Source organism: Zonotrichia leucophrys, chromosome 4 (genome assembly GCF_028769735.1).
Source record: "Zonotrichia leucophrys gambelii isolate GWCS_2022_RI chromosome 4, RI_Zleu_2.0, whole genome shotgun sequence".
Taxonomy (NCBI): Eukaryota; Metazoa; Chordata; class Aves; order Passeriformes; family Passerellidae; genus Zonotrichia; species Zonotrichia leucophrys.
The window spans coordinates 65,869,610-65,882,539 of NC_088173.1; positions in this window are offsets into that span (position 1 = coordinate 65,869,610).

The window sequence follows — 12,930 nt, forward strand, 5'->3', positions numbered from 1 at the left end:
TGATCTGAAATAATTAAGCCTCCACATTTTACCAACCTTTCCTTCTGGGAGGAAGAGATTCACAGGAAGGTGCTGACACAGGAAGGTTTTGGGGTCATTCAATGTGTGGAGATATACATACATATATATATGCATATATATGTATGTATATGTGTGTGTGTGTGTATATTTAATTGTATTTTTTATTTTAAAATTATTTTTATTTTTTTTACTTTGCCCCAAAAAGTAGCACCCAAAATACAAATATTTCATTTTTTTTATAGATTGATTCTTTACTCAGGGAATTGACTCTCATTTCCTAAGGATGGAGAAGCTGTTTGTCCCAGTGACATTTTATTTTCTGGTTTTGGAACAGTTTTCTTTCAGAATTAGTGTGGCTGCCATGTGTACTATTTGCAATTCATTTATTATCCTATGAAAGCCATTCCTCCAGTTTATTATTATTGTTTCCCTCCTTGTTGCTCGGACACCTCTTTGTGGAGTGCATATAATAGGTTTTGGCACAACTCTGACTTTTTTTCCTTTTTTTAAGTTAATTGTTATTTAGTCTTTTTCAGAGACACTCCCAAGTTTACTGCCATTTTGGCTGGATGAGGGGATGTTGATTAGCAGGGATTGGTGCAATGTTCCTGCTCTTCCATTTCTGCATATTTGGTGTGAGACGTGACCTCTCCATCTTTTGTCTTGCAAAAGATCTCCCGTTCCTCGAGCTTCTTCCTTGGCATAGGAAAATGGAATATTCCTTCCCATGAGCTCTTCAGCAGATGCCATTTCAGGGAAGTTCTCATTTGAGGCAGGAAAAGTCACATTTTTGTGACATTTGTCACGTTTTTGTGGTGTTACGTCCAGGTTTAGGTACTGATGTGCTTCCTGAGATGGTGAGGAGCTCTTGCTTTCTGCTCTCAGAAAACCAAACTGGGAGCTGTGGGGTGGGTCTGGTGCTGACCCCCTGGTACCTACCTGTCCTCATGCCTTCTGCACAGGTACAGCCCTTTGGGAGGGTGAAATGTGGCAAAACCTCCTTGTAAAGCAGAGATTCAATAATCCATTTACAAAGAAACTACTGGAAAGACTTAGAAAAATCACCAAATCACCTTTCAAGTATTCAGTATTTCCCAAAAGGTCTGGCCTTTTTTTTTCCCATGGGATAATTTATTAAAAAATGCAATTTAATTGGCCAAAATTAACTTTGATATTTCAGCTAAATTCATCAAATAGTTGCAATTGGTTAATATTTGGGGAATTATTTTCAGCATACAAGCATTCTGATGAAGTGATTCATTTCATCCCAAATACAAAACCTACGTTTGCTTAGGTGAAATTTAACCTAAACCTGCCTATTGTTCCCCTCTGACTCTCTAGGAAACTTCAGTGAGCAGGTCAGGTGTAGATGTTGACTGCGAACACAGGGATAAATCCCAGCTGAGTCAGGCAATGGGAAAATAAATCCCTTTTGTTTAGCAGCACATAACAAGATTCCAGGAGCTTACACGTTTTGTTGAAAAGAGTCACAGGAAGAGACAGGTTGGGACAGCCAGGGTTAAAAAAGTTATTTAGGGTCATTTGGCAGCTTAATGGCAGAACTGAGAAGGGAGCAAGGTCAGTGACTCACTCTCCAAGCCGAATTTCATCCCTGAATTATTTAGGGAGTTTCTTGGTGCTGGGCATGGCTGAGAGATTGAGAGAGCACAGGGAGAGAGGGTGCATGACAGCATCAAAGGGGGAATGGCTCCATGGAACTCTTTTGGGCCATTGTTTCTCTTTGTGGGCATTCTGAAGGGAATGATTTGTTAAAGGGGACTTGAAGGAGGCAGGGATGTAAACAGAAGATGCTTTAGACACAGGAGAAACAAGGAAAAGGGACATAAGAAAGCAAAGAGAGCAGCAACCTGGACCATGAAAAAAGGAGAGGATGATAATGAATTTGGAAGGGAATGGTAGCAGAACAAATACAGCCAAGACAGGAAATAATTAAATAGGCCATTTGGTAATTGAGGAGTTTCTGTGTTAAAGAGAGTTAAGATCCTGGAGATTAGAGAAAACTACAGCTGTAAACAGTTCTTTGGAGTGTCCTTTGAAGGGACAGCCCTTGCAATCCATGCTCAGAGCCAGCCTTCCACCCAGCAAGGAATGGAGCCAAGAGGGTGCTTTGGACTGTGCTGGCAGCTTCAGACTGCCTAGTACCTCTGCATGGCTGTGTCTGGCCTTCCCAAATGTTTACACTGAGTGCTTCACAGATCTCATCTTCATTCAAGAATATTTGCTGCAGGGTGGCTGGAAAGCAAATGCATCTGCAGATGAGGGCTCTGCACCTTCCTGCTATGAGGAACACTCTCAGGAAGGAAGAGGAGAGAGTGGGAGCCCGTGACAGGATTTTGAATCTGAATGTAGGAATCAAAACTCATCCACAATAGAATTTATGGGAGAATTCGGGATTTACACCCAGAAGCCACAATCACACACACAGAAAATGATTACTTCCTCCTCCCTCTCCAGGAGGCTGGCACTTGGCTTTCTTCTGTCATTTCCTGGCACCTTCACACCCAGAAGGAAGGCTGGCCCAGGTTTAGCACTGGTGCAGCTTTCTATAGATCAACAAGTAACTTAAATTTGAACTTAGAGGAAAAACTGCTTAGGAGTATATTCTAAGGTGTAAAACAGGAAGAGAATCCTTTTTTTCCCCCAGATGATTTTATAGGCATCAAAATGTTTTCTCAGCCTCTTTCTGGCTGTTACTTAAATAGTGGAAACTTATTCTCTGTGCCTGCCGTTCTCTTTTGTTAGTTGTACTCACAATTTCAGGGACTGGACTTGCAGGGGAAGAAAAAGTCTTCCTATCTAATTCCCAAAAATATGCACTATCTGCCAGCATGTAAATAATGACTCAGTTTTAAGAAAAAAATAAAGAGCATTTCCTTACCTGCAAGGGGATACAAGGCAGGTAAGAGAGAGCTTGCCCTTTCTGCTCTGGGTTTGGGTACCTGGGTGAGCAGAAGGGCAGAGGAACAGGCCTGGCAGCACAGGGCAGCCTCACCCCACTCTGCACCAGCTGGAAATTTAGATGTGAAATGGAGAGAGGAGTGGAACCCAAAGTCTTGGCTAAGGCGTGAGCAACCCCAAACTTTGAATCCATTCTGAGCCATGAGTCCTGTCCTAATCCAAGGTATTTGAGAAAATAAAATGAGGTATTTGGAGGCAATCTTGGAAGATATTTCACAGAAGTGTTTTAACCTACAACTCTTCAATTCCTCCAAGGCAGGATCAGTTGTCCTCATGAGCACTTAAATCATTCCTGCCTTGGCTGTTTATGAGACCCTCCTGTGGTGGAGGTTTCACAGATTCTTGAACAAGGTTTCATAGCACAAAATTAATCACATCAGAAGTCCAACCTGAAGTTCTCTTAGTGGGGTTGAAACCAATCACTCTTTGTCCTTTCATCAGTGCACATGAGGAGCTGTTTGTCTTTCTCTCATCTGCAGCTGCTTTGTAAGTTCATTTCAGTCCCCTTATGAGTACACTAAATAAACCATATTTCTGCACATCTTGTTTACCCCAGCTCTGACTGTGCTTTGTGTTCTTTTTCTGAACATTCACAACTGGTTCAGTTGATAAAGCTGATTTAGGAAAGGAGAAAGGAGATAATACTTTGATATACTCTTAGGATCAAAATGAATTGAATGGAAAAATAAACAGTAAATTAAAGAAGTCAACACCAGCCCCCCTCCCTGCCCACCTTTTCTCCTGCCCAAGCATGCTGTGAACACCCATGCAGCTCCTGCTCCTTTTACTCCAGCAGCTGTGGAGTTTGTCAGCCCTTTTGTGGCAATTACTTTAATTCTCTGAAATCAAAGCGCCTGCCAGAGAAGTGGCTTGTTTTACAAATCCAAGGCCTATTGAAACATTTTAAGGAAAACAGTTGTTTCATTCTCTAAAGATACAGATCTTCTCCTGAGTCAGGCAGAGAAGATAAAGGGGGAAAGTTTGACATTTGACTTCACTCTGGAATGCAGGTAAAGGCTTGAAATATAAACTCTGAGATGAACAGGTTTGATTAAGATATCATTTTAAACTACTGTCCTTTTCCTTATTTATTTGTAACTTTGGAAGGAAGATAAATAGCTTTATCTTTGTCATTGGACAAAAAAAGAAAATAAAAAGCAAGCTGGCAGCTTTCACTGAGAAACTTTTTGATTGACTTTGATGGCTGCCATGAAAGCACCATGGTCTGTTTGATCTTTTGTTGACTAACTGCAGGTTTGGGGATGTTACAATGCATGTTTACATAATGCAGGCTGGCTGCAAAGCCTCACCTCGGCTGAAAAGACACAGCTGGTTTTAAAAGCAAGCTAGGCCAGGACATAAAGAAAAAAAAGTTACATAACACGTTATGAAATTTCAAAGGTAATGCGTGAGCTGTACAGCCAGCATGAAAAAAGGACAAAAAGATCCTGCACTACCAGAGAGGAGTGCAAATAGACTGGGATTTTGTGGAATCCCTTGTAGTTCAAAGCCAACTGAGTGTTCAGGATAAAGCCAAAAGCTGTTCCCTTTGAGGGATATTTGTTAAAGCTAATTCAAACATCATCACCAAAGTCCTACACTAATCCTCCTCCTCCTCCTCAGGAAAATTTGCTTTTGCAGCTCCTTTCTTATTGCGTGTCCCAGATCCAGGCTGCTCCCACCAGCCAGATTTCCCAGTGGTGATGCTGAGAGTGAAGCCATTTGTGCCACAGGGTGTGACCAGCTCACGCCCAGTGTCTGTCCCCTGGGTCACTCAATCCCAGTGCCCAGGCACCCCGTGCTGTGCTCAGCTGTGAGCAGCAGTGCAGCAACACGTGGATTTACAGCAGGTCACCATTGGGTGCCCGTGCTGTTTCAGGTAAATCCTGGCCTAACTGAGGCACAGGGACCTGCAGGGAGGTCAGAGCTGGACCACAGGAGCCAGACACAAAATCAAGTAAAACTTCTGCCAGAAGGAAGCAGTAAGGACTGAGCCAGACCTTCAGCCCTGCCCACAGTACTCTGTGACTAATGCAAAGGGACAAACCCCTTAGTTAGGCTTCTACAGGATTGTTCCTGCAATAACTTAGCAGAAATTGGTTGGGTTAGTGTCTCCAAGGGGCTGTTGCTGAGGTCCTGACGTGCTTCAGGGGGGTTGTTTCCATTCATATGTAGTGTGTTTTTCTGCAGAAGGTGCCATCAGGAACATGGGTTGAAGCAGTGACCAGAGGGTGCAGTTTGGGAGCCTCACATCCCTGCAGGAGAACATCTGGGGTGTGCTGGAACATCTGGGGTGTGCTGGAACAGGGGGTTGGATTTTGTCTCCCACAAAAGGAGCCTGAGACTGCTGTGTGAGCTGAGCAGCCTCTGTGAGCTCTGTGGTGAGGGGAGCCATGGGGGATAGCTTCCCAAGTGCACAAAATACTCATATACACAAAATACTGCTCCAAACCAAAATACTCATTTAACATGGCCAGCTCTTACAGAAAGGGAGAGGGGCCAGGCCCCTTCTCTTCAAAGCACACAATGTCCCTTGAAACCACAGTGGTGAGGTTTCTTGCCAAGGACTGTGAGTTGAGGTTTCCCCCCTGGCCTGCAGGGGGTTGGACTTGAATTTCCTTGTGGGTCCCTTCCAATTCAGATATTCTGTGATCTTGGTATCAAACTGGTATTATTCTGTTTGAATAATAATATATTATTCTGTTTGATCTTGATATCAAACTGGAATTACTGGAGGTGAGTGTTGTTACCTCCATGCATTGGTCCATGGCTGGAAGCTGTGGAAGTCAGTTCATGCTATTCTATTTCACATTAACTTCACTGCATTGTTATTATTCCTTAAACAGCTGGTGCCAGAGGAGAGCACCTAATGGGCCACTGGGTCTTCTTGATGGTTTTGAAATGCTCACATCCTTTTGCTTTTGAAGATACAAACTTTTCCATTGCCTCCAGAAGACTGTGGGATTTGAGCTTCCCTTACTGAAATAACCAAGAGAATACTGACTTTGGCAGTGTTGATTATAAGTAACAACTGTTTATTCCTTGAAATGTTATCGTAACTGGTAAAATCTTGGGTGTCAGTGTCCTCGTGCTTCACTGAATATTTTGTGGCTATAGGCTGCCTGTTGGTCTGTTCTTAAAAATAACAATTAAATTTAACTGTGTTCTTTAGAGGAAAAGTGAAATTTCAGGGACATCATATCATTTATCCATGATTCATCCTGAAAACTTGTTATGCAAGTGGTGACAAACTATCCTGGTAAACAGAGAGGGAGCAATTTTCCAGTTTTGATCTGGGTGATTTTCAAATTTACTGTATGAAGATGGACCCACTGAGTTTAAATGTTGCTCAGTCAATTTTTTGGCATGATAGTTATAATTTTGAGTAGGGACTTGGAGTACTGGTTAAAACAAAGGGAATTACCCTGAAATCCCTGTGAGAGGGCTCAGCAGGCAACTTGAAGAGCAAGCACAAAATGAACACTCAGCAAAAACCTCGAGATTTATTTAGTTAAATTAATTGATATAAGTATTTTAAATTAAAAATTAGTAGAAATGCCCAGAAATCTTTAAGTAATGGGGGAACAGGCAAAGGAAATTTTTAAAATAGAGAATTCCTTGACTTTACCATAATTTGTTTAATATAAACTCCTCAACAGTGTTGTAACTGTCTGTGAGACATTTCAGAGTGCCTTGGCTCCGCCTTCCCATTGCTCTGCCTGGCTGGATGTGGAAAATACACTGGGAGCAAGGATTTCTCTGACTAAACACATTTGTGTGAATTTGCTCCCATCTCTAACTAGTGAAAATTGAATTCCTTTTCATGGAACAAAGTCTTGTTGCCTCGGGGATAAGGACAGTTTTCAGATTGCATTTCATAATTCAGTCTGCAGCAGACTGGGTTTGACCAAGAGGAGCCTCCTGGGGACCATTTTCATCTTTGCAGCCTGTGGGCTCTTCTCTGGGCAGCAGCTATTCATTCAATTTCTGAAATAAGTGAGGAAGGAGGGGATGGGCCCAGTGTCCCCGAGCTGAAAATGCCCAGCTGATGGATTGTGAGCAGGAGAAGTGATTTCTGCACACTGCTCTCACTGCATTCCCAGAGGGCTGCCTTGCCTGAAATGCAATACAGTCACAGCAATTGTGAAAAAACGTGTCAGAAAACACCATTTAAATTAGGCTCAGTTATGGCTTTGAAAGTAAAACACATCTTGCAGTAATCCCTGCAAACTCTCCTGTTCTTTGCAAAGTGCAGGCTGTGAGAGGGCTCTGATATTCAGGGCTTTTACAGCTGATTTACCCCCAAACCCTCCCTCTGATATCAGGAGATTTTCTGTGCTGAGCATCTGCCTCAATGGCCTGAGCCAAAGCCTGCTGGAATCCATGAGGAGCCTCTGCTGCCTCAGCCAGCTCTGGTAAAGGCCAAAGAGAGACATCATGGGGGTTCCTGAGCATTTCAGGTGTTATTTAGTGCTGGGGGAGCATAAATCACAGGGTTATTAATCTGCAGGGGAATTCAGACGGCAGCCTGCTCTGCTGCTCACACAGCTACCATGCCTTTGCTGCTGCAATGATTCATGACAGGTCAAGGGAGCACATGCAGTGGAAACACTTCATTGTGTTTTATCACTTGTCAAGTCTTGTAAACTCAGGGGTTGAGGATTTTTTTTTATTTTATTTTGGGGTATTCTCATTTTATTCTGGCTGATAGCTATGCGGAGAACTAGAGTGTATCTTAGTGTAAAAAATTAGTGCTGGATGCTCTTCTCATCTTAAAATTTAGTGTATTTTTCATTTGGAGGCTGTTTCTGCTTACCTCTCTGAGCTCTGGTGTCTGTGGGAATTGTGCTTGAGGAAGGAATGCAGCACAAGCCTTTCAAAGTGCCAGTGGCCAAACTGCTGTGGAATGGGAAGGGGACAGTCAGCCTTGCCAAAGAATGTGTTTAACTAAAAGAAGGGCCAGGTTTAGCCTCCAGCAGCAGAAATCCTCCATCCATGGGGTGTTTCCACACCACTCCTGCCGTGCTGCTGTCACCTCACAAAGCTGGAGCCCTTTAGGAGCTCAAGCAATGCAGCAAAAAGCCACAATCTTTAAAACGTTGCTTTTTTCCAGACAGCTTACTGTCAATCTCCAGTCCATATGGGAGAATTCAGGCATAAGGGTTTTGGTTTTTTTTTAAATTGATTTGTTTTCACCTGCCTCACATCATCTATTCTTCCCCACTTTTATGAAGAACATGTTTTGGATGTTTCTGAAATGGGGGAAAGAAGAAAGCCAGACCCAGTGGGTTGTTAGCAGCCTTGTGGCTGCCAGACTCAGCCAGAGGATTGTCAGCTCCCTCTCGTGGGTAGTGCAGCCCTGAGCAGAACTGGCTGGGGTTTAGGGCAGCTGCAGTCCCACATCAGGACTAATTCACTGTGCAATGGCTCAATTCTGTGTGTGACAGCGCCCACAGGGCAGGGAGATACCTGTGAGCACAAGGTGTGCACATGCTGTGCACAGTTATAGCCACAACCATATCCTGCTGGGCAAGGCAAGCAAAACTCAGCTCTCAGCTGAAAAATCAGTTTCTTCCACCCTTCTGGCTTTGGGCACATCATCACAGCTTGCTTTCAGAGCTCATCTCAGCGATGGGGAGTGGAGCAGCACTGCCCTGGCAGCTGCAGCCTTCATCACAATATCTGTCAATATCTTAATTCCTACAGCATCTCAGAGCCCAGGAACACTTTCTGTGTTGAGAAGCGTGGAGACAAGCAGAGAGTTAAAGGATGAGGAGGATGGAGCCTTAAATGCCCTATGACCACACGTTAGAACAAAGAAAGTTGTTACAGCTCACAATATTAACTCATATACTCCCAAAAGTTATAACACCTGAAATATTGATAGACCTGAAATAGAGCTTTGTCAAAGGAACTTTTACCAGAGATGATCTGATTTTTCTTCCTCTTCGAGTGAGGTGGTAAATTTGGGGGTAAGCATCAAAAAAGAGCTGCAGAGACCCTCTTAAACAAATGCTCTTAACTTCTAATGACATGAGGGGAAATTAGGAGGTACAACAGGGTGTCTGGGTTGCAAAAGATTTTTCAGAAGCTTTGAAGAAGTGGAAAATGCTCTTTTGGAAATCCCAGTAAAACATAAAGGGGTTTCAAGGTCCATAGCCCTTCATTGTTATAATGTGTATTTATGCCCAAAGCCTGTGCTTGTGCTTAGTGCCAGCTCTTCAGCCAGACAAGGAATGTGCTGCAGATGCTAATGGCATATTTCTACTGAAGCAAAACTTAGATATAACGTTTCCCTGACAGGTGATCAAAACATCTCAGTGACTTTCAAACCCGTTTCCTACTGTCAGAAGGAGCAGCCTTATCTAGAGTGGGAGCTATTAACGCAATGTTATTGCACTGCCATTCACAGGGCCCCAGGGAGGAGGAAGGGGTTTTTGGTTTTTTTTTTTCCCCTTAAATTGCAATCCATCAGGTGTGAATGAAGATCTTTATCGGCTGAAAGATAACAGCTGATGTCTTCCCTCCTGCTCTCAGACAGCGAAAGTAATCTCTTACATAATGGAACAGGGGAGCTGCAGTAGCTCCGGTGAGAATAAAGAGAGAAGGGAGTGGATCGTGTTTCAGGTGTAGGCGTTGAGCTATTATGTTTCACGGAATAATGATGTCCCACCCTGTAAGACAGAGCAGAAAGAGGTTTTTATTCTGCCCTCGGGGGCACGGCGGGGCTGTAATGACAGTCCCATTGTGTGGGGGGCACAGGGGATGGTGCAGCAGCCACAGTCTGTTATCCTGCTTCAGCTTATCTGCGAGAAAGGGAAAAGTTAACACTCTGATAGTCAGGATGAGCCTCTTTGAACGTGGGATTGTTTTGGCTGGGAGAAGCAGCCCCAGTTAACTAAAATGACAGTAATTAGGGAGCCACAGGAATGGGGTGGGCCGGACATGAATTGCTTCAGTCAAGGCTGATCCAATTTGAGCCACCAGCTCCTGTTGAGGTTATGGAGGTGTTTTGAGTTCCTTGAGTGAGTGCAGGCCGGGCATGCACTGATCTTTGAACCACCACCAGCTCCTGTCATGGTTATGGAGGCGTCTTGAGTTCCTTGAGTGAGTGCAGGCCGGGCATGCACTGATCTTTGAGCCACCAGCTCCTGTCATGGTTATGGATATGTCTTGAGCTCCTTGCGTGAGTGCAGGCTGGGCAGGCACTGATCTTTGAACCACCACCAGCTCCTGTTGAGGTTATGGAGGTGTCTTGAGCTCCTTGAGTGAGTGCAGGCCGGGCATGCACTGATCTTTGAACCACCACTAGCTCCTGTCATGGTTATGGAGGTGTTTTGAGTTCCTTGCGTGAGTGCAGGCCGGGCATGCACTGATCTTTGAACCACCACCAGCTCCTGTTGAGGTTATGGAGGCGTCTTGAGTTCCTTGAGTGAGTGCAGGCCGGGCATGCACTGATCTTTGAACCACCACCAGCTCCTGTCATGGTTATGGAGGTGTCTCGAGCTCCCTGAGTGAGTGCAGGCCAGGCATGCACTGGAGGAGCTGCTCTGAGGGCTCCCCATGTCCCAGCCCAGGACACAGCCCACAGCCCTGCTGCTGAACTCATTGTCCGCTTAGCAGCCATGGGGAAGCAGAAGGAACAAATCTGGAGCATAAACTCAGCACCAGCGGCCCTGCTTTGATCACAGCATGCAGAGATGAATGTGGGGAGGATTTGGAGTAGCTCAGGAGTCCTAGGAATGCCACCACAGCAGGCTGTGGGACTGGGAGCTTGCAGTCCTGCTCTTCTGCTTCTTAATTATGCTTTGCTGTCTTTCCTGAGGTGTTGCTCCATGGCCAAGAAGACCAATCAGCAGCAAAGCAGTGGATGCATGCAGCTGGTGTCACAAAAATCTCACATGGTTCAGACTGGTGAAGGAGGGAAGTGTGAGTAACCCAGTATCAGAACTGACTGTAGTATTTTGAGTATATTTTTGTGCCTTTCCTCTCTGAATTTTGCCAGAAGCCAAAAATGCAACAAATCACTGCTGAAGCACCACTTGTGTGTTCACACTCCAAGATCAAGTTGTATCTGTGCAACTACTAAAAATCTTTTTTGTAGATATTTCTTGCTGTACCTCTAGCGAATTCTTTCATTGAATAGATATCAAAGAGGAGGTTGTGGTTTTCCTCACAAAGGGAGTGATACAAGAATGAAAAATTGTTCTGCTCTTCCCCACACGATGAAAGGCTGAAGTCAGTTTAGTGCATTACTTCAAAATAGAAAGCTTTCTTTTTGTTTTCTGAAACACTTGACAATTACCTGTTGCTGTAATTTACCTGTAAAAGTACCTTTCCCTGTAACTTGAGAGCCTTGTTCCCCTACCTTGTTCACTTACTGAAATGAGGTGCAGTTAAATACCCTTCTGAACTGCAACACAAAAACACATTTCTCTGAAACAGAGAGTGAACAAGTTCAAGGTCATCAAGTGGGTGGGAACACCAATGCCCTGCTTTGCAGGCTTTGCCTTTCATCCATCTCTAACAAAGACCTCAGAAAGTCTGATTTGAGTGCTAAATATGACCTGAAGTAGTCGTGGGAGAAATTCACATCCATAGAGTGATTTCCTCCGTGGGATAGGGAATGTCACATTCTCCATGCAACTTTCTCTCTGAGCTACTTTTTTCAGAGCAGGTTTAGATTAGCTGTTACTTTCCTATGAGGGTGATGAGGCCCTGGCCCAGGTTGCCAGAGCAGCTGTGGCTGCCCCATCCCTGGAAGTTCTCAAGGTTGGACAGGGCTCTGAGCAGTGGAAGATGTCCCTGTCCATGGCAGGAGGTTGGACCTAGAAGATCTTTAAGGTCCCTTCCAAACCAAACCATTCTATGATTCTGTTGTACTTCAGAGTGTCCTTTTCCACCAGAGCATCCTCAGATTATCCAGTGAAAATGGGCTGCATCCAGCATGGCCCCTGCAAGATGGGTGCTGTCAGACAATCCCCTGGTGGTGTCTTCAGCCTTTTTGCACAAAAGCAAATGAGCCAAGATGGGAATGTTGCTGACTGCAAGTGCCATGAGGTTCACTGACCTCTATTTTCTGTGCCTGCTGTGTTGCTCTGACATGTATTATAGTCTATAGTGTAAAAAAAAAATCTATTTATGCTTTAAAATCCATCAGCTTGACACTTTGGCAGATGCTTTTGGAGGCTGCCTTTTACACTGTGCTTCTTAAAACCTGTCAGATGCTGCTTCTTCAGTTTCAACCTTCCCACCCTGCTTTCTATCCCCCATTTGCTATCATTAACTTTGTAGTTGAATTGCCAGACATATAAATCCTATTTTCCATTAAGGTTGCCACATTACCAAATAAGTGCAAGTTTTAAGGAGGGACATGAATTTAATTTCTGAATACCAGTGAGACAGATGTTTCTCTTATGAGGAATTAGCACTCAGGGCTTCCTTTCTCTTAAAACAAATAGTGGTGTTGCTGGCATTCTTCTGTAATTAGTAAGTATCTGCTTGCTCTGTACATTCTTTCTGCTGAAAGTTTTACACATTAAGGGCTCTGTCATTTTTGCATTTTGGAGCACTGTTTAATAGAGGAGTTGGCTTGCCAATAACTGCTTGTAATTTCTTAAATAAATAAATTAAAATAATTTCTTAAGTAAATTCTGTGCTGCTCTAAATGGGGCAAAAAACGCTTGTGAATCCAAAGCATTAGATGATCTAAGGTCTGTGTGGCTGGAGGAGCCTGCAGAGCTTTTCAGCTGGCAGATGTGGCCATCTGCTCCAGGGCAGCTGGATCACTTGCCTGCTCCTTTGTACGGATGGCACCTCTGCCTGGGGCATTGATTCACTCTCAGACACCTGCACTGCACACCTAAATTAGGTACAGCAGCTGAAATCTCCCGTTCTGGCATTATTTGTTTCAGTGAAAGGCTTTTGCGG